We start from the raw sequence: 23,050 nt of genomic DNA, 5'->3' as shown, positions 1-23,050 counted from the left end.
GGCGGTACCTGCCTGTGAGTACTTGAGATGTACCTGGTATTGGTTTAGATGTTCCGACGGGACACCACTCATATCTACAGCTCTATCGGCGCGACAGCTGTTTCATGAAAAAATTCTATTGCGAATGCACTAGCAAGGCCCGAACTCCTGTTGGAATTAAATATCTGTCAGTACGTGGTTAATGGGCGGGGCTCGTTGCGGTATGGTGAGCGGGAAATTGGGAATATGACCTGAAGGAAAGTGTGTCGAGACCGCCGAGGAGGTTAAGGCAGCCGTTCTGGAGACGCAAAGCATCTATGTCCGAGTACCGGTCCGGTACAAGTTTTCAACTCTCGTCACTCCATCGCCGAAATGCCCTGTGTGATTTTAAGTCACTATTTCCTTCCTATCTCTTTTCCATTCCCTTTCCTTTCCACTCTCTTCATCCCAGTTATTCATATATGGGTCAGTTGTTTCATCACGAGTGGCGTCCTGTCGTACACGTCCTTCAGAATAGACACCTCTCACATCAACAATAACTACCACCTCCTTCTACATTGGCTGGTCCGTCTTTCATGATATCTAGTGGTTAGTACTGCATTGCATAGGGGTGTCCAAACACTTATGATCAGGTAGTGTATTCAAGAGCAGATGGGTAGATCGTACAGTTAATCAAGAGTTATTGAGCCGAATTTGGCATAAGCGAAATTTATGAAACAACTTGTCTAAAACTAGGTTGATAGGACACATCCTGAGGCTTCAAGGAATCGTCAGTTTTGTAGTAAAAGAAGCCTATAGGACCAAGGCTTGACCCCTGTCAGCGTGCTCTAATTCATGTAGGTTGCACTAGTTACGTAGAGACGGAGAGACTAGCACCGAACAGACCAGCGAGTGGACCTAAGTGAAAGTAGTCTTCGTACAACAACAACAACATTTCGTCATCGTAGATACGCAACTGAGTAATTAAAAAGTTATTTTCACAGTCTGATAATTCAGTGATCATTGCCAGCTTTGAGTATGTACAAATCGTGACCAGTAAAGATAATTTAAATAAAGCAACACCGGAAATGACATACACCAAAAGAAAACCTACAACACAGCTTCAAACTGTTACTGAGAAATTTTAAAACCACACGACATATTAGTAAGTTGAGAGACAGATGCCACGTGCACGAAAATGAAAGAGACTTTTAGTAAACAGAGAAGCAGTTGTACGAATATCAAAAGCTCAGATGGCAAGTCAGTACTATAAAAGGAAGGGAAAACTGGAAGGCGGAAAAATTTATAGAAGGATTATACATGGGAAAGGGATTCTAAGGCAATATAATAGAAATGGAAGAGTAAGCAGATGAAGATGGGTTGTGCACTGTGATACTGCAAGGAGAATCTGATTGAGCAAGGTCCCTATGTAGACGACAGTCCCCAAGAATTACTGCAATGTTTTGGAAAACCAGCTACTACAAAACTATTTCCACTCGGTATGGAAGATGTATCAAACAGTCGATATGCTTTCAGACCTTAAGAAAAAAATTATTCCAGTTCTACAAAAAAATGGCAAATACTGATAGTTGCAAAATAGTGTCAAGTATCAGTGTAATAAGTCATGTTTGTAACATTTACAGAAGAAAAGGAAAACTGTTAGAAGCTAATCTTAAGGAAGAGTTTGGGTCCCCGAGAAAGATGCGAACATCTGAAGCAATACAGTCCCTGCGACATATCTTACAATATAGGTTAAGGAAAGGTAAGGAAATGCATTTATAACTTTCGAAAGTCTGGAGAAAGCTTTTGTCAATGTCTAATGGAATACACTCTTTGAAATTCTGAAGGTAGCAGGGGTAAAATACAGGACGCGAAACAATGCTTACAGCTTTTTCATAAACCACGTTGTAGTTATAACAGTAGATAGACATGAACGGGAAGCATTGATTAAAAAGCGTGTGAGACAGGTTTGTGACCTATTTCCAGTGTCACTAAATCTCTACATTGGGCAAGTAGTAAAGGACGTAGGAGAAATTTGGAAAAGAAACTAGACTTCTAAGAGAAGGAAAAAAAGTTTGCACTTGCCGATAATATTGTAGTTCTGCAAGCGGCGGCAATGGACTTCCAAGATCTGTCGAACGGACTGAATAGTATCTTAAAAAGAGATTATAAAATGAACATCAACAAATGTTAATCAGTAGTAATGGAATCTATGCGAATTAAATCAGGAAATGCTCACGTTATTATATTAATAAAATTGCTATTTATGCAGTGAAATAACTGATTACTTCGAAAGCACAGAAGATACAAACAGCCGACTCGCTATATCAAAAGAACAATAATTTCTTCAATTTCTAATATAAATTTAAATGTGAGTTATTTTTTCTGATGGTACTGTCTGGAGTAAAGCGTTGTACAGAAGTGAAGCAACGACCACACGCAGTCCAGACAAGAAGATTGCAGAAGACTCTGAAATTCTGTGTTACAGAAGAATTCTGAAAAATTACGGGGTTAGACCGCGTAAATAACTATGAGGTGCTGAATCGAATTCGTGAGCAAAGAAGTGAAAGGCTCAATTCGATTTAAAAAGAGGGATTGATTGACTGGACGTTTTCTAAAGCATCAAGACATTTTCAGTTTGGTAGTTGAGGCAAATATTCAGAATAGAAATTGTATCCTGGAGCCAAAGGGATAAATACAGCAAAAAGGTTTACATGCGTGTAGGCTGCACTAGTTATTCAGACATGGAGATGCTGCACAGGATAGAGTAACAAGGACTGAAGACCACACCAATCACCATCGCTTTTTTACAGCACTGCACTGGTAAAATTGTGGTGAGACAATGTACCTAAATGTTCATGAAACATCTACATTGCCAGGCAAAAAAGAAAAAGAAAATGGCATCCAGAAGGGAACGTTGAAACGAAATGATATCTCACGTACCGTATTGAGAGAGTCGAGTGAAGTTTACAAAGGACTTAGCAGGATGGGCCTATTTATCGGCGTTATGTTGGACCCATTTGTACTAGAGGTATGCACTACTGTTGAGAATGGTGCCATAAATCTGCTGTATGCTCTCCTGAGATAAGATCGTCGACAACTGTTGTAAATGGTCGTTGATAGCTTGGATACTGGCACGGGACAGAGTTGACGTCCAAGCTGATCTTACATGTGTTCTACGTGACACATACACTGTGTGATCAAATGTATCCGGACACCTGGCTGAAAATGACTTACAAGTTCGTGGTGCCCTCCATCGGTAACGCTGGAATTTAATATGGTGTTAGCCCACCGTTGGCCTTGACGTCAGCTATCACTTTCGCAGGCATACGTTCAATCAGGTGCTGGAAGGTTTCTTGGGGAATGGCAGCCCATTCTTCTCGGAGTGCTGACTGAGGAGAGGCATCGAAGTCGGCCTGTGAGGCACGAATTCGGCGTTCGGAAATATCCCAAACGTTGTCTATAGGATTCAGGCCATGATTCGCTGCAGGCCAGTCCATTACAGGGATGTTATTGTCGTGTAACCACTCCGCCGCAGGCCGTGCATTATGAACAGGTGCTCGATCGTGTTGAAAGGTGCAATCGCCTTCCCTGAAACGCTCTTCAACAGTAGGAAGCAATAAGGTGCTAAAAACATTAATGTAGGCTTGTGCTGTGATAGTGCTATGCAAAACAACAAGAAATAACACAACATGAAAAACCCGATCACACCATAACACCATCGCCTCCGAAATTTACTGTTGGAACTACACACGCTGGCAGGCGATATTCACAGGGCATTTGCTATACCTTCCCCCGCCATCGGATCGCCACATTGTGTACGTGATTCATCACTCCACACAACGTTTTTCCACTGTTCAATTGTCCAATTTTTACGCTCCTTGCATTAACCGAGCCGTCGTTTGGCATTTACCGACGTGATGAGTCGCTTATGAGCAGCTGCTCGACCATGAAATCCAAGTTTTCTCACCTCCCGCCTAACTGTCGTAGTACTTGCAGTGGATCCTGATGAAGTTTCAAACTCCCATGTGATGGACTGTATAGAAGTCTGCCTTTAACACATTACGACCCTCTTAAAATGTCTGCGCTCTTTTTCAGTCAACAGAAGACGTCGGTCCGTACGCTTTTGTGCTGCACGTGTAGCTTCACGTTTCTACTTCACTATTACATCGGAAATAGTGGATTTGGGGATATATAGGAGTGTAGAAATCTCGCTTAGAGACATATGACACAAGTGACACCCAATCACCTAATCAAGTTCGAAGTCAGTGAGTTCCGCGTAGCGCCCCATTCTGCTCTCTCACTATGTATAATGACTACTGATGTCGCTGACATGGAGTACCTGCCAGTACGTGGCAGGACATTGCACCTAATATGAAAAACGTATATTTTTAGTGGTGTCCAGATACTTTTGAATTCATATTATATCTGGGGATCTTGCTGGCCATAGGAGTATCTTAACAGCCTGCAGACACTTTATATAGAATATACCATGTATGGACGACCATTGTCATGTTGGATAATCGCTCCACGATACTGCCACCAGAGACGTAACACACGACGACGCAGCTTGACCGTTACGTACCGTTGTGCCGTCAGAGATCCCTCAATTACCGCCAGCCGTGACCTGAAGCCATATCCAACGGCTCCACATATCACAATGCCAAAAGTAACATCGCTTTGTCTCTCCAAAACATTGGAATAAATGGACCTCTACCTTTCTGGTCGTCACCATACTTGACTACATATCGACGCTACCCATCAACAGTCCATGTTTCCCTTTCACAACAGACCTTCAAACGCAGCCATTCGTGTTGTGGTGTTAACGCAACCTTCGCAAGGGACGATAATTGCCTAGCCCGACTGCTGCTTGCTTCGGACTGTTTGTGTGGAATGACACTGAATGTTGCAGGGAGTTTGTAACTTGCTCTCAGATGGCAGACACATATGTGAAGGGGCTAGGATGTGCTTGGTGCACAATAAGGCGGTCCTCCTTTTTGGTTTTCGGAGGTCATCGATATGAAATTTGGCGACACCTATGTTTGTGCACACGTTCCAATACAATCAGACATCGGAACACTGTCGCATCCACATGCGCCATAAATCTGGATATTGCACGATTCGACAGGCCGCCAACTGCTGACCCACAAAGAGACCACTTTCAAACTCTTTCAGTGCTGATAACTCTGTCACCCAAGAGTATGCAGCATCTCCGTGTTCTTAACAGACCTTAACCAACATCAGAAGCTGTTCACGCCCTTTATATACCCTCCTCGGCCTGGTAACAAAATTGTACTCAAACAAGATTAATACACTTTTGCATGCGCTCTACCTGTCACAGAGAATTGCAACTCTCACAGGTTACTTATCCGCCAATAGGGTGTACGTGCACGAAGTTAAATTGACATCGGACTATGTCTTCTAGGTTTTAACTTTGTCAGCCATTAAATATATTTATTGAAGTCGGTGTTTGTATGTGTATATCTTACATGTGTGAACATATGAACAAAAAACTTACCCTCCTTAAACCCCTCTTAAACCACAGGATAGACTCAAAGAAACATGGTACACACATCAATTAGCATCTGGAAGGCCGCGGTGGGGAGAGGTAAGAACCACTCACATCCAAAAAGAGGCATAGGTGGGTGTAAAATAGTATGAAGCATAGCACAGGAACGTTTGGAGTAATTCCATCAAATTTTGGGAGTGTGTGACTGATTAGTCGACAAAAGGTTTGTATAAAAAGTCATGACAGAATATTCCCCTGTCACCAGTAGTGGTGCGGAGCTGAGAAATCTTGACATGTACAAATAGTACCGAATCCCTAGTTTTCGGCTACTCTATGTTCATTGGTGACTGTCGTTATCTCCTTTATGTCACGTTGGTGGCGTGTGGAATGCAAGGACAGTGACACATCAGCATATCTCCGTAACTCCTGAAGCAATTACTACCAAAGTTGGCACTCGCATCACCTGCTGTCTGAAAAAAAAATAATGTGACAATAAGACACCACCAGTAACCTGTGGCTGTGAGTGGGCTGAAAGCGGGTGACATAAATCCTAAGTCATTAACGTTTCAAGGAATTCCAACCAAAACTGATATATACCTTACTCATTATTTGTATAAAAGTACTTACGATGTAAGACACTGCTACTACCCCTACGCGTAAGAATGCTCATGAGAGATGGTGACAGATAAACATCTTGCTCATGGCCGTTAAGAGCATCTGTATTTTCAGATGATTAAATAAGAGAGCAGCCAGATGCCATAAGTTAATTTACTTAAAAGTTGACCTGAATTTCGATACCACTCTATCTTATTCTCAAGAACATGCTGTTATTTTGGTCGCATTAAAACAAATTACGTGAATCACAAGCTAACTAGCTCGAATCGCATGCAGTAATCACAATTGAAATATCCATTGAAAGTGTATAAATGAGATTGGTATTGGTACTGAACAGAAGCAAACATCGAACTGTTGCCTGTGTTCAATAGCAATTCCTGTTTCATTTTTAGGTTTTAATTAAAGTCATTGCATGTGATTTGAGCTGATTAGTTCAAGATTCATCTAACGTGTTTTAATGTAACATTTGTAAGAAAATGTACTTCTGAAAACGATATTGACAATAGTACTGGACCCTAAGCCAAGTTTTAAATAAACACACTTCTGGCAACCGGTGGCAGTTTATTTCATCAACTGAACACATAAAAATGTTCGAAACAACCTTTTGCCTGTCTTTTACCCTTTACTTCAGGATTCAGATGAAACTGCTAGGCAAAATTCGCTACAGACCGAATGGAAGTTGTGTAACAATATGTGTCAATACATGCTTGTATTCTATATATATATATATATATATATATATATATATATATATATATATATATATATATATATATGTGGGGGGGGGGATTACTGCTTCATACAGTTAAATTACAATAGAAGCAGAACAAATGAATTAAAATTGATGCGACGGCCGAAATTCAAACCTGGGTCTTCTTGCTCAGGAGGCACAAATGCTAACCATTAACCACCACATCACTATGGTTAACATTGCTGCACCAGCCAGGTCGAGTGACCCCCCAAACACAAACTTCAATTCATATCATCAGTTTATTATCCCCATACATTGTCGCTATTGCCAGGGCTCTCCAGCAATAATTTCAAATAGTGTTACTCTGAACTACAACATCTGTTACGTTAATTTTTGCTCCAACTTAGGACAAACTTTTAAGTAGTTTTAACATAGTTATTAACCAGAAAATCCTCCCTCGTTAGCAGTGGAGAACACCTCCGCTCAAGGGCAGGGTTGACACAGGGTATCATCCCTACGGCTACGGTTCTGAGTCTGCGTCGTGAGGTGGGGTGGGACGCAGCAGGTGTTCACAACTCCTGTAATCGCTGCAACCTGGGAGAGCGCCCCGAGTTGGGCGAACAGTAAACGCAGCGGCTCCGGCGCCGCTATCCGTCTACACTCGGCAAATCCTTAAGACAGCAAGATCAACGAGTGGGCGCCCAAAGCAAACACTGGCCAGATTACGCAGTATGAGGTCGAGGGGACAGGACGCTAGCGACGGGAAACGCATGACCCCACATCTACGCCTGCAGCCTTAAAGGTCATCCCACCCCCGCTTCTAGTGAGAGAAGCTCTGGGCTGTATGGTATAATACATGACGCAAACACCTTCCAAAGCTAGCATACAAATACTCGAGTCTCTCCTGACCTCTGGTATACGTTGAGTACAGTTTATCTTACGCGAGATTACGTGCAGTACAGAAAAAATCGTCAATGCAGACGAAGAATGGTGTGGTTACCTAACGGCTGTTGGTTGTATGTAACATCACTGAAGTTTTTATGTGGAGATCACAACACAGCTTACCCAGAAAACGTTCTCATACAGTTTATCGCCAACTCTGGGACTATGAAAAAGATAAGCGATTTGCGTTGCGGATATGATATCATACGAACAGACCGAACAACCAGTTGGCTCTTGTGCACAGTCTGCAGGACGAATGGTAACGCTATGGAGTCAAGACAACAGAGTGGCAGTAAGAGCAGGCCCGGATCCTTCCATAGGCACTACACCGAGAGCATGTCAGAGGACTGCTCCGCTAGCTCCAACGAGTAGACGGCTGTCAACAGCTGAGATAAGGCTGGAGATTACAGGGACACCAGTAAGTTTCAGGAATATATTACTCGAAGCTGGGTTGAGACCCCGAGTTCTCGTGGACACTTGCTTCTGACGTTGCACCTCAGATAACAGAGACTAGTACGGTGCAGAGTCAGAGGCCAATAAGACATTGTGTGGTATCCTATGGCGTTCAACAATGCGTCTCGCCTGTCGAAGTGAGACTGAAAACAATACGTCCGAATGAAAGGTGACAGAAAGCATCTATACTCGAGACGCGTTCCTTTCCACCCCCTGCAATAAGGCTATCGAAAGCAACAGGACATGACACTGGGATTGATATTGTAATTGTTGTCGAAAGAATGGATTCTCAACAGATTCTACCAATGATGATAAACCCAAATTTCATACATATCATGGGTAGGGTAGCAAATGGTATATTCCAACAGGACAATGCAAGATCCCACATTGCTGGTCATATCACAGATGCCTTGAGGAAAGTACGTACCTTTGACTGGCCTGCCCGATCCCTTGAATTGTCGCTCACAGATCATGTATAGGATGCTACAAGAAGATTTATTGTTTCAAACCACACAGCAGTCAGCAGTCAGCAGTCTGCATGAACTGACATAGCATGTGTTTCAGAAATGTAAAGAAATTCCTAAGCTTTATCTTAGCAGGCTGTCCGCTTCCCAACTACAGCAAATACACGATTGTATTCATGGCATGAGCGTCACATCTCATACTGATGTTGATGACAGACGTCAGTCGCGGATGGAATGAACGTTAAATCATTCAGTATCCGTTATGCGATGAACATACCCAAAAAGTTAGGTAATGCTTCGTGATGTAACACTTTCCTTTTCTGTCAGTGCGGTAAAGTCATTAACTCAACATTCATATCGACCTTATAGAAAAACTCAGCCCGTTCTTGCTTAACCTCTTTTCAAAGCGGACTCACAATCAATTTCGCACCGTTTGTCCTAGGCATTCTTTCCTAATGACTCATCTCGACTTAATATTAAATCATAATCCAAATAATTATTTAGTCATTTTGAACGTTTCCTCTGATTACTTGTGAGTGGGATGTTTCTTGATTGACGTGTCTTTTCTCCCCGTCTTGTAATAACTGTCTTATGTTCATACACTTTTACCCCCGATTTCAGTCTCTTTTAAGGTTCTTCAATTTTGTGAGCTTCATTATTAAAGTATTCGTGGGTCTTTCCTCAAAACATACACGTTTTATTGTGTCTGTAGTCGACTCTTATTTAAACGGAGTTGTGCTATTCCTTCCGTCCTCAATCTCCAACCATGCCTGATCTACTCCACTGCCGGCCAGAGTGGCCCAGCGGTTCTAGGCGCTCCGTCCGGAACCGCGCGACTGCTACGGTCGCAGGTTCGAAACCTGCCTTGGGCATGGATGTGTGTGATGTCCTTAGGTTAGTTAGGTTTAAATAGTTCTAAGTTATAGGGGACTGATGACCACAGATGTTAAGTCCCATAGTGCTCAGAGCCATTTTTGTAATTTCAATAATTTAACATGAACATCTTCTATACCTTATTTTTTGCATACTCTTAGTGGAAATTGCTCACAGACCTTTTAAAAAGTATGATTACAGATAACTGCCTACAAACCAATTATTGTCAAAAATGTTCAAATGTGTTTGAATTCCTAAGGGACAAAACTGCCGAGGTCATCGGTCACTAGAATTACACACTACTTAAACTAACTTACGCTAAAAGCCACACACACGCCCATGCCCGAGGGAGGACTCGAACCTCAGGCTTGAAGGGCCGCGTAATCCGTGATATGGCGCCTCAAACCGAGCACTCACTAAGAACGGCCAGTTATTATCGTCCATGAAAATTTCATGGGCAGTTGATTCTAAAACTGTAAAGAAGTAAAGTAGTGAACTGACAGTGTAAATTGTGCAAGGCCTTTAACAATTATAAGATATAGCAATGGGACTAGTATGGAATCTTCGAGGACAACACACACGATAATTTCCCAATTTAAATAAAATTGTAGAATTAGTCATTGGTCTTATAAAATGATGTACTTTGTCTTAAGTTAAAGATGTATAACCTGAAACATTTTGCAGCATCGCATGTAATGCCATAATAGCTTAAAGTATTTGGAAAGAGAATAATAATACATTCAAACGTCTCTGACGAGTCACGCAAAGTACCGATACGCTTTAGTTTCTTGTAAATACACTGAATGTAGCATTCAGCTTTCCACAACGTTTTAGATACTGAATAAATAAAAGAGTGCCATAATGTTAATTACTTCTAAGCGATCACAGAGGGGAAAGGCGTCGTTATATAGGACGGAACTACGGAGAAAGAGAACTGCCTGATCAGTTTATTCACATCCCCTCTTTTATCAAGTTCATCTTTTACCGAAATGATGTGGAAGGATTCAGTTTACAGGTATACATGAAAAATGAGAACTGTTCGCATTAATCAAGACGTATACAATAGCCCTACTCATGTCACTTAACCTATAAACTAGTTTTTTTATTTTATTTCGGGATAGTCATCCTTCAAAAGAAATTCTTCCATGGGACAGAAGGAGTTCTCCAGGAGAAATGATTTTGGGTTACATTTAAAACCTGCTTTGCTACCTGTCAGACATCTTATGTTATTGAGCAGTGAGACCAAGAATTTTTGTTGCTGCGTACTGAACTTCTTTCTGAGCCACTGACAGTTACAAATGCGGATAATAAAGGTTATTTTTACCTCATCTGTTGTAGGTATGGGTATCACAATTCTATTCAAATAGTGGTGCGTTATTTATTACGAATTTCATTAGCGAATATTTGTATTATGACGATCAAAAGATACCTACATATCGATTGCAGGTGAATATCACGTATTATTACTACTACTCGCTTGTGTACAAAAAATACGCTCTTTATAAGTCATGTTTTACCCTAGAAAACTATACCATAAGACATGGAAATACGCAAAATATGTGAGGAAGTTTATTTTTTGTGACTAGCAGTTATACGAAAAGAAAAAGTAACTGTGTGAGAAGCTGAGAAATATTCCCCTTCTAATTTAAGTTATCATCAATATGTACACGCAGATATTTGGAACTTTCTAATCTATTAATTGTTAGTCTCGCACTATTTATTGAACAGAATTGAATATGGCAAGTTTCCACGAGATTTACGGAGATTCTCTATGCAGAGAATTACTTGGTAATTCTTTGAAAAACATCATTGATTGACTCTTTTCTTGCTTTCCCTTTAATGGGATTTATTATAAACTAGTATCATCTGCAGAACTACCAATTCCGTTTGTTAACTGATAAGTGGAATATCATTCGGAACAAGCTACTTCCGTAAGAGCATGAAAAAATTTTGCGGGACACAGAGGATGTTCCACAGAACAATTTTGATTTCTGTAACCTTTGGTCGGAGAAGCCAGCTAAGGAAAACAGTGAAGTAAACTTGTCTACCGCTTTGTCTAGCATTACTGTCTTCCAGCTTATTTACACCTAATATGCATACAAAGTGACATGTACTATGCTGTTTATTTCTTTATTAACATTTACATTCTTTATTTACTGCAAGGAAACAAGGAGGAAGAGCCATATCTTCTTCATAGACGTCTGAAAGGCCACGTGTACGTGAGGTTCGTGCAAAGATTGCTACCTGAGTTGTTGGAAAATGCATTTTTGGCTGTTCGTTGACGGATTTGGATACAACATACAGTACACCACCTCACTTCAGTGTGGATGTCCTCAACCATCTCAGTGCTGTACTTTCTGGACGCTGGATTGGAAGTGGAGAGTCTATTCCATGCCTGAAACGCAAAATAAATCCTTGTGGGTATCCTTGTGTGATTTCTCTTCATCCACTAAAATTTTCTACCCATGCGACTTTGTCTGCATTATTCAGCGCAACTTTTTCTCACTCTCTTTTTCAAGTATGACTGAAACGAATTGCATGTAAAGGCATCAATTCTTAAGTTTTTCTAGGAGCGTAACATTACCCGCACAATCAAATCTCTTGGAAAGCATTTAAAAAATACCAACCAGTGATAATTTCTTATTTAAAACTTTTAACATTTCATTTGTGGAAGTTTAAATAACATTCTCAGCTGAGAAATCCTTCTGGAATCCAAACAGTGATATACTGTGTAAAATACGTCTACTTACATGTGAGACTACACTTTAGTATATTACTGTTTACACAATTTGTGAAAGATGTCAGTAGGAAAATTGGACGATAATTATTTGTATTTTACTTGTCACTTTTCTTATAAACAGCCTTAACAATAAATTGCATACTTGAACCTGTCTGGAAAAATACTCTGAGCCAGTGATGCACTACATATATCACGACGGATATTATTTATCAAATTACAACAACTTTTCAGAATTCCGTTAGAAATTCCAATACCATATGTGCCGTTGTCTTTTAGAATTTCTACAATTCTATTAGTTTCAATGAAATATGTTTGTGCTACTTCTAGCTGCTTAAACGTTTGTGGAATGATGTTTTTAGTATCTTCTTTTGGTACTTCAACTGTCCCATTCAATCCTACATTTGCTTCTACATTTACAGAATGATAGTTAAAAATACTTGCAGTTTGTGGTCTATTAGTCACAACAGTGTCATCTGGTTCAACTGTTGTGGTATCTTGTACACCAACTGGCTGCTGGCTGTCCTATCTCTCATATTACAATGTCATCTAGAATGAAACTTTCACTGTGCAGCGAAGTGTGCACCGCTATGAAACTTCCTGGCAGATTACAAGTGTGTATCAGACAGAGGCTTGAACTCATGACCTTTGCCTTTTGCACGCAAGTGTTCTACCGACTGAGCCACCCAAGCATGACTCAGGATACGTCCTCACAGCTTTACTTCCACCAGAACCTTGTCTCCTACCTTCACAACTTCACAGAAGTTCTCCCGCGGAATTTGCACGACAAGCATTCGTGGAAGAAAGGATATTGCGGAGACATAGCTTCGCCGCAGCCTGGGGAAATATTTCCAGAACGAAATTTTCACGCTCTAATGGAGTGTGCACTGACATGAAACTGCCTGAAGATTAAAATCGTGTGCTGGACCAAGCGCGCTACTGACTGAGCTACCCAAGACCGACTCACGACCTATCGTCACAGCTATACTCCCGGAGTCTCGTTTCTTCCAGCAGAAGTGGTCATATAAGCAAGTTAAGCCACGGGGGAAAGCCTAGTATATAAAGTTGAGCATGTGTGTGTATGTATGACAACTCCTCCGAGGCTTCTGGACTAAAGTGGTTCATAGTTGACACACATACTCCTTGCATCAAGAGGACCAATATAGGAGGTTTCTATAACATCTTGCTCTAATAACTACAAAAATACAGGTGTGCATGTTTTAATCCTCTGCTGTGTAAGCTACCGTCATGAGAAATGTGATGGAGTAGTAGTGGCCTGTTTTACTGAACTGTTTTGCAGGGACTACATGTACAGATGGTCATGGCTGTTGAAGGCTGAGATGGAGAAGGGTAGGACAAAGAGAGACGGGAGGGGGGGCGGGGGACTGGAGGAGACAGTGAGGATAGGGTGTGCAGGGAGATGGACAGACAGACAGAGGGGTACAAGCAGATGGACAGAGAGGGGAGGAGAAGGAAAAGGAGAGGCAGAGTGGGAGGAATAGACGGAAAAAGGGATTGGAAGAGGTGATGGACAGACAGAGGGGGAGGAGAAGATAAACAGAGAGTGAGAAGGAGATATGTACAGAGATGGGGAGGAGGAGGAGAATGTTAGAAAGAGGGGGAGGAGGAGATGAACAGACAGTAGGAGAAGCAGACGAACAGAGAGAGGGGAGGAGGGGATTCTCTGAGAGAGGCAGAGAATATCGGGAAAGAGGAGTCAGAGGAGCACCAGATGTTTGGAAGATGGAGAGGGGTAGTGAGCTGGTGGAAAGGAAAGAGGAGGAGGAAAAGCTGTACAGAGACAGGGAGTGGCAGAGGAGGACAGAGAGAAAGAGAGGTGGAGGTAATGGACTGAACGAGGGAGAAATGTTTGCAATATATGACACATACATACGTGTTGGCAAAGCCACGAGTAAGAAGCTAGTTCAAAAATAAACCAAATTCCTTATTCTGAAAACTTAGACTAAATTGTATCTTATGTAAATGATCCAGCTCCATCACAAAATAATCAATCTACAGGATGACATTCAGAATCAGCAATTAAATTTTTTAAAACAACGAAGTTAATAAATAAGAAGTTTAACAGTCAACAATATCTCAAGACGAACAAATCCTTTATTGTAGCAACAAAGCGTGGACGTTCGAAATCAACAAGAGAACTGCCATTTATCCATTGTATGAAATTTCTCTGGGCAACTGCTGATTACAGTTTCCTGAAGCACATTTCTATGAACGGAATCCCTTAAGATAATATCTAACGCAGCTTAGGAGTGAGTACTGAAAAGTAATGCCCCAAATTTTTTATTCTGTTTTCATTATGTGTTGAGATATTACATGTCATGCATTTCACTCAGAAGACTTTTTTGGTTTGCTGAAATAAGTTACAGCCCTCGGAGGCCAGGGGACTCTGAATTGTAGCGTGTAACATGGCAGAGTGTAACGTAACTATGATGTTGTGGTAGAAAGCCCTCAGAAAACTGAAAGCACGGATTCGAAGAGGTCGACCACACATGGAGCATCCTCTCCTTCATCACCACGGTGCCAGATCACACACGAGCGCTGCTAAATCTGCAACAATTCGAGTCCTTGGGCTCACTACCATCGATCATCCACCACGCAGTCCCGACTAGGCCCTATCCGAATTTCATCTGCTTCCAGAACTAAAAGAAAATCTTCGAGGATTTTACTTTGATAGTGATGAAGCGGTACAAGGGGAAGTGAATCTGTAGCTCCGTTAATAAAGTTAAACATATTACAGTGACTTCGTCAACGAACTGGTCTCTCTTTGGGAGATATACATTCGCCGTCAGAGTGACACTTTGAGAAATATTTAGTTTGTGGATAAGTTCAATAAACACAAAAGATACGTATAACAGAGATTTTAGTCATGAATAATATATTCTCCTTCACTATTTACAACAGTCTGCCAACGCCAAAGGAAATTTTCGATTCCACGGCTGTAGAAATCACGTGGTTTTGAGGCGAAAAAACCGAAACGTTATTATTATTTTAAAATTAAATTAATCCTATAATGCCGCTTGTTATGTACGTGTAACATACGGAAATTTTACATTTTTTCCACAGGAAATTAATATTTACCACGAATGCCTTATTTACAATTACGCAACAATTTTGGGACTGCATTTGATTTCGCTACAATGGAAATTTAGTCTGCCAGCTTCTTTGTGTTGCAACAATACGCGACCCCACTAATGAACGGTCATATGGCAGTCAGGTCTGAATTTTCAACAACAGCCTACTTCATTCCTTGTGATAAATGCAGTAAATTGTCACCATTAATGAAAGTTGGAGCTTTGGAAAACACATCGAAACTGTAAGCCAAGGAGTCCTACAAGTATTTAACAACGTTATCTCCGATGGTCACAAAAGATTTCATCGTCCCCCTCATTTCATAAAACTATATCACAACACCATATTAACATTAATAGTGGGTTACGGCTCGGGAGTCTGGGCACACAGGGTGGTACCTGCTATGACAGTGAGAAGAGTGCAGAGGAATATGATATTAAGGTCAGTGGGGGCCTATAGGACATCTCCAGGTGGGGCCCTGTTAGTGATAATGGGGCTCTTCCCTCTGGACATCAAGATTAGAGAGTAGGTAGCATGGTTCTGGACCAAGAAAGGGAATACTGAGAAAACAGAGGACATTCTGGGTGTTCGATTTGGGGACAAAGGTGCGATTAGGAGAAGAGGTGAGGAACTCTGGCAGGAATCGCGGGGACTGATGATACTGGTCGTAGAACATTTCAACTTCTGCCAGACGTGAAAGAAAGGTTAGGAATAAAGTACTCTGAGCCAACTCGGGGACTGTTCTACGTTCTCACTGGTCATGGGCCCTATCCGACATATTTACGTGGGTTTTGGAGGAGGGCTACGCCTGCGTGTGACTGTGGCGCACCGGAGGATACTCCCGACCATTTGGTTTCTCAGTGCCCCATTTTCAGTGATGTAGCTGCCGCGTTACGACTTCAACAACCCAACAACAACACATACTTCCTAGTGATACGTGAGGAGACATTTCGAACTCTGAACAACTTAGCCAACGGGGTATCAAGGAAAGTTTTAACACAATATCTGAGGGAAAATCGGGAATAGCGGGAAATAACTAAGTGTATCCTAGTACCCTGATGAAGTACCGTCTGTGCGTGGATAGGTCGACTCACAATATAGTTGGAATCCTCCACGAGCACGACTAGGAGAATAAGGTACAACAAATCGAACTGAGAGATGCACGGGACGTAGGATAGGATCTTAGTTAGTAGGACTTAAAAATAGGAAACACATAAGGAGCCCGCAGCGATTGAAATCATCCTAGTGTCAGGGGCACGCTCATCGAGGTTAACTCGGTGAGCAAGGCCGCGCAGTAGGTTTATACAATCACTGACAGAGCTGTGACGCTGCAGGCAGTAGAGGTTTAGTCATAAGTAGCCATTAGAACTAAGTAGAGTACTAATAGAATAGAAACTGTCCCTTGTTAAACTGTACTGTATCTCACTTGTAATAATAGTAATTAGCTGTTAACAATAATGGTATTGTAACATCTTAGGACCCACTAATCATGTAAGGTTGTGGGTTGCATATTTATATTACAAAGATGAAGAATAAATAATTTTTTTTAATTGTCAGTTGTGACTTCAAATCGTTTCCGTTCGCATTAAAATAGATAACTGGATGAAAAGTGTAAGTCTGAAAAGGAAACAGTATGTAACGAATTCTCAAGCTAGTCTTATGTCGACAGGTCATTCAGCTTCCAGTGATGTGTGTCAATACAACAAAAGTGTACCGTGTGTAAAGAAAAGAAAGTATGATGGTAATTACATGAGTTTTCTATTTTCACGTACAGGTGACGAGGGATGTCGAAAATAACAGTGTGTTGTCTGTGGCGACATTTTTCTAACAGTAGTCTGATACCTTCTCTGCTTAAACGCAATTTCTATAGAAAAAGCTAAAAACTGGAAAAATTATTTAACGCTTTTGTATCCGCTACGAACAGTTACAGCGAGAGTGCCTTAGAATCGTCTAAAACTGCAAAACCTCATTCAATATCTGAAAATTTAGTGCAGCCGCGTATAATTGATGTGCATATTTGGAAAATATTTCACAAAAAAGTCAGTATCGTAACATGATCCGACACTACCAGATTACAGACATGTCAAATTATGTAGAAAATGAAATTTTGGGTTTGTTGCCAAAGTGAAATCGATAGTTACGGACATTTCTTGGACACACGCTTGCATTAATAGACAGTCTCTTGTTTCTAAACCTATGCCTGATTTATTGAAACCTGTGCTGGACGATGCAATGAAAATAATTAATTTTATTAAGGCTTGGCCTACAACTTCCCGCATTTTAGCAGTGCGTACTAAGAAAATGAGAACAATTTAGAAGTGATTATCGTCTCACACTGAAGTTAGGTGGCTATCTCGAAGCAGAACTATTAAAAGACTGTATTAGCTTAAAGACGAAGTTTATGTTTTTGTCACCAGTCATTCCTTTCGCAAAGTAAAGCACGTGGAAGATGAAATATGGCTGCAGCCTTTAGCTTATTTGGCAAACATTTTCTGAAAAATTAACAGTTTAAACTTATCTCTCAAAGGTTCAAATATAAACGTTTATATTGTCCAAGGCGGTATCGAATCATTCACAAAATACATAATTTTTGGGAAATGTGCTTCAGTAGGAGTCAAACCGAGTGCCTTGACACGCTTCACGACTTGCTACAGGAAAATCATCTTCCTTTGAACGAAAATGTTGAAGAACATTTGAAGGGACGTGGGAAAACCTTTGGAGAATATTTCCTTGCTGTGTTGAATAATAACAATTACATTCACAATCCCATCGAAAAGTCAACAGTTTTAGAATACTCATTAAATGTAAAAGAAGACCGCCCGCATCTCATGACGTGCGGTAGCGTGCTCGCTTCCTACGCCCGGGTTCCCGTGTTCGATTCCCGGTGGGGTTAGGGATTTTCTCTGTCTCGTGATGGCTGGGTGTTGTGTGATGTCCCTAGGTTAGTTAGGTTTAAGTAGCTCTAAGTTCTAGGGCACTGACGACCATAGATGTTAAGTCCCATAGTGCTCAGAGCCATTTGAACCATTTTTAAAAGAAGACCAGCAGATTATTGAAGCTTCCACTGATTTTCAGTTACAAAAAGGAGTAAATCTTTGTCATTAATAGGTTTCTGGTTAAGTTCCCTATGGTAGCGAATAAAGATATAATGTCTTTTTGCTCTTCTCATCTACACAACTGTGCGAAAAGTCGTTTTTTTCATACGCTATTTAAAAAATAAATACAGAAACAGACTTTTCACTGAAAGCGATTAGAGACTCTATTTAACTTCAGTGGATCCTGACTTCAAAGCTCCGTGACATGGAAGGTAGGAGATACTTTCTCACTGAATTCCAAGCAAGAGGTGAGTAATTACAACGAAAACTTGTATTTATAATTGCAATTAGGCCTACGCGTTGCGTAACTAGAGTAATTTTAGCTTTTAAGGTAGTTTTATATTATTGAACCTTTTGCTTGGAATTCAATTTTATGCATGCCCACTGTATGTATATCTAAAAGCCAGTCGTCCACCTAAGCCAGATTACTGTAGAAGGGGTTGCGGTTCGAAAAAGGTTGTAAGACGCAGGTCTAGCGGAATGCGAGCGAACGATATAGTGGAGTAGCCCCACTTTACGCAGACTTCCTGGTCGTCTTTCTTGGACTGCGTCTGCAAGACATCTCAATTGTTGACGATAAATGTCAGCAGCGATGGTAACATTTCGGGAAAGCAATTCCTAATACACCACACTGTCGCTGTTCCACTACATGTACACTACTGGCCATTCAAATTGCTACACCACGAAGATGAATTGCTACAGACACGAAATTTAACCGACAGGAAGAAGAAGCTGTGATATGGAAATTATCAGCTTTTCACAGCATTCACACTAGGTTGGCACCGGTGGCGACACCTACAACGTGCTGACATGAGGAAAGTTTCCAACCGATTTTTCATACACAAACGGCAGTTGACCGGAGTTGCCTGGTGAAACGTTGTTGTGATACCTCATATAAGGGGGAGAAATGCGTACCATCACGTTTCCGCCTTTGATGAAGGTCGTATTGTAGACTATCGCGATTGCGGTTTATCGTATCGCGACATTGCTGCCCGCGTTGGTCGAGATCTAATGAATGTTAGCAGAATATTGAATCGGAGGGTTCAGGAGGGTAATACGGAACGCCGTGCAGGATCCCAACGGCCTCGTATCACTATCAGTCGAGATGACAGGAATCATATCCGCATAGCTGTAACGGATCGTGCAGCCACGTCTCGATCCCTGAGTCAACAGATGGGGACGTTTGCAAGACAACAACCATCTGCACGACGGTCGCGGTGGTCTCGCGGTTCTAGGCGCGCAGTCCGGAACCGTGCGACTGCTACGGTCGCAGATTCGATTCCTGCCTCGGGCATGGATGTGTGTGATGTCCTTAGGTTAGTTAGGTTTAAGTAGTTCTAAGTTCTAGGGGACTGATGACCACAGCAGTTAAGTCCCATAGTGCTCAGAGCCATTTGAACCATCTGCACGAACAGTTCGACGACGCTTGCAGCTGCATGGACTATCAGCTCGGAAACCATGTCTGCGGTTACCCTTGACGCTGCATCACAGACAGGAGCGCCTACGATGGTGTGCTCAACGACGAACCTGGATGCACGAATGGTAAACCGTCATTTTTTCGGATGAATCCAGGTTCTGTTTACAGTATCATGATGGTCGCATCCGTGTTTGGCGACATCGCGGTGAACGCATATTTGAAGCGTGTGTTCGTCATCGCCATACTGGCGAATCACCCGGCGTGATTTTATGGGGTGCCACTGGTTACACGTCTCGGTCACCTCTTGTTTCTCATTGACGGCACTTTGAACAGTGGACGTTGCATTTCAGATGTGTTACGACCCGTTGCTCTACCCTTCATTCGATCCCTGCAAAACACTACATTTCAGCAGGATGATGCACGACCGTATGTTGCAGCTCCTTTACGGGCCTTTCTGGACACAGAAAATGTTCGACTGCTGCCCTGGCCAGCACATTCTCCAGACCTCTCACCAATTGAAAACGTCTGGTCAATGGTGTCCGAGCAACTGGCTCGTCACAATACGCCAGTCACTACTCTTGATGAAATGTGGTGTCGTGTTGAAGCTGCATGGGTAGCTGTACCAGTATACGCCATCCAAGCTCTGTTTGACTCAATGCCCAGATGTATCAAGGCCCTTATTATGGCCAGAGATGGTTGTTCTGGGTACTGATTTCTCGGGATCTATGCACCCAAATTGCTTGAAAATGTAATCACATGTCAGTTCTAGTATAATATATATGTCCAATGAATACCCGTTTATCATCTGCATTTCTTCTTGGTGTAGCAATTTTAATACTTATTAGTGTATATCATTATCTTTTGTGGATGGGCGCAGATCTTCATACTGGGAGTTGCTGTATTGTTTGGGCTCAATCATTCCTTTCCCTTCCTTATATTAGTTAAAGACACCATTTCGTGTCACTAAAAATGATGTACGATAGGAATGGTCGGTCTTATCCTATAGCCAATTGATGACGAGCAACCACGTAAGCTGACTTTCGTGATTTTTGGCTCAGAGCATACAGCATCCATACAGCCGATTTCTGAACCTTCTCCACTGCATAAATATGTCGCACGTTCGTGTAATGATCACAGTTAATCAAATCTGCCAGTTCTCGAGGACACTGTCGTGGATCATTACTGATAAATGCGTTTAAACGATCTTCATCAAACCTCGAAGGTCTTCCAGAACATCGAGAGTAGCTAATTTCAAGACGATCCTCCCTAAAACGGTAAGGCCATTTTCTTGCAGTGCTCTGTCCACTGGCATTGTCCTCGTAATGGCACAAATGTTTATGGCTGCCTCCAATGCTGTAAACCCCTCTGTTGAATTGAAATAGAAGAAAATGTTAGGATTGCTCCGATATCTCCAGTCACTCCATCTTCAGCGTCCACAACTCTACTCCCAATTTCCAACTAACAGAACGACAATATGTAGACTTAAATAGAGACAGCGAACCACAAATAAAGAATGACAGTTGCTAAATAAGGCCACAACATCCGTGTAGATAGAACACTTTTGAACGAAATTGTTGGGAAGAAGGAGTTAATACTGTAAAGTTTTTCGTTCCACTATTTTTAGGAATTACGAAAGATCTACCGAACTGCAACCAATAAGGGTAACATTGTTATTGAGATGTGTAGTTTCGCCTACCCCCAGTCAGACACATACTCGCACTTGGAAATATACAGCATCAGGCAATAAGTTTCTGTTCACTCAATAATGTCACTTGTCTAGCCGGCCGCTGTTGCCAAGCGGTTCTAGGCGCTTCAGTCCGGTACCGCGCTGCCGCTACGGTCGCAGGTTCAAATCCTGCCTCGGGCATGGATGTGTCCTTAGGCTAGTTAGGTTTAAGAAGTTCTGAGCCTAGGGGACTGATGACCTCAGATGTTAAGTCCCATAGTTCTTGGAGCCATTTAAACCATCTTTTTTTTCAAACGTCGACCGATAATGAAGCTGATAATGGTGGTAGTGATGATGATGATGATTACTATTCCTATTACTATCATTATCATCATCATTATCATCATCATCATCATCATCATCATCATCATCACCACCATCGTCTCTGTTGTTAGTGGTTTAGAGCGCTAAACGGTGAGGTCATCAGCGCCCTCGTCCGTCTACTAAGACCCAGTTAATTCAAAGGGAACTGAAATTCGGACATTTTGGGTTAGGTGTTACCATGACTTATACATATAGATTGAAATAAGTATGCTGTTACCAGCTACATTTTATGTCCACCACGCGTTTCAGAGGTCCAAACGTCCATCATCATGTTTTACAATGTTTGCACCTGTATACGATGTTGTGTGTGATGTAACATGACAGAAAAGGAGTCTGTGACCAACGGATACACTATCACAGGTACCCCAAAGTCGTATTAATCCATATACATCTACCTGATGACAGAGATTTGAACCACTGAAATGGGTGCTCGAAAAAAAATAGATTGTGAGAGGCAACAAAATGGTTCAAATGGCTCTGAGCACTATGGGACTGCTGAGGTCATTAGTTCCCTAGAACTTTCAACTAATCAAACCGAACTAACCTAAGGACATCACACACATCCATACCCGAGGAAGGATTCGAACCGGCGACCGTAGCGCTCTCGCGGTTCCAGACTGCAGTGCCTAGAACCGCATGGCCACTTCGGCCGGCTGAGAGGCAACAGAGAACTTGTTTCAACAAAAAGCAAGGTATAAATTTTGTACAGAAGTATTCCGCTAAATTATTTCTACAGTCCAATACGATGCGAGTGTAACTGCTCAAACGTAACAGACACAATAATATTTAATTTCCTACAGTATGTTTTTTAGCTCAGTGCTTATTTAATTAATAAACTTGTATCTTTTTTACCAAAACTCGTCTTTATCTGTGAGAATAATGTGCAAGATGAATCTTACTTTCCTCCTTCTACTTGTGTTGAAATTACGTAACGATGATATCAAAACCCGGACCATAATGTGTCAACTGACAGCAGCAGTGGTTAACAGAAGGTTCTTAAAACAAAGTCCGGCTCTATAAAAAATTAATTTCGGTTAGTGACGAATATATCGCCTTCAGATCCAACTAATTGCGTTCGCTTCGACAGTCACAGGAGAATCAAAGTGTTTTTTCTGATGTGACAGTTCTCCAGAATATCACAGCAGCAGGGCTGCCA

Source organism: Schistocerca gregaria, chromosome 1 (genome assembly GCF_023897955.1).
Source record: "Schistocerca gregaria isolate iqSchGreg1 chromosome 1, iqSchGreg1.2, whole genome shotgun sequence".
In the NCBI taxonomy this organism is placed as follows: Eukaryota; Metazoa; Arthropoda; class Insecta; order Orthoptera; family Acrididae; genus Schistocerca; species Schistocerca gregaria.
The sequence above is the reverse complement of the archived record's forward strand: the minus strand, read 5'-3'. Positions refer to the sequence as shown.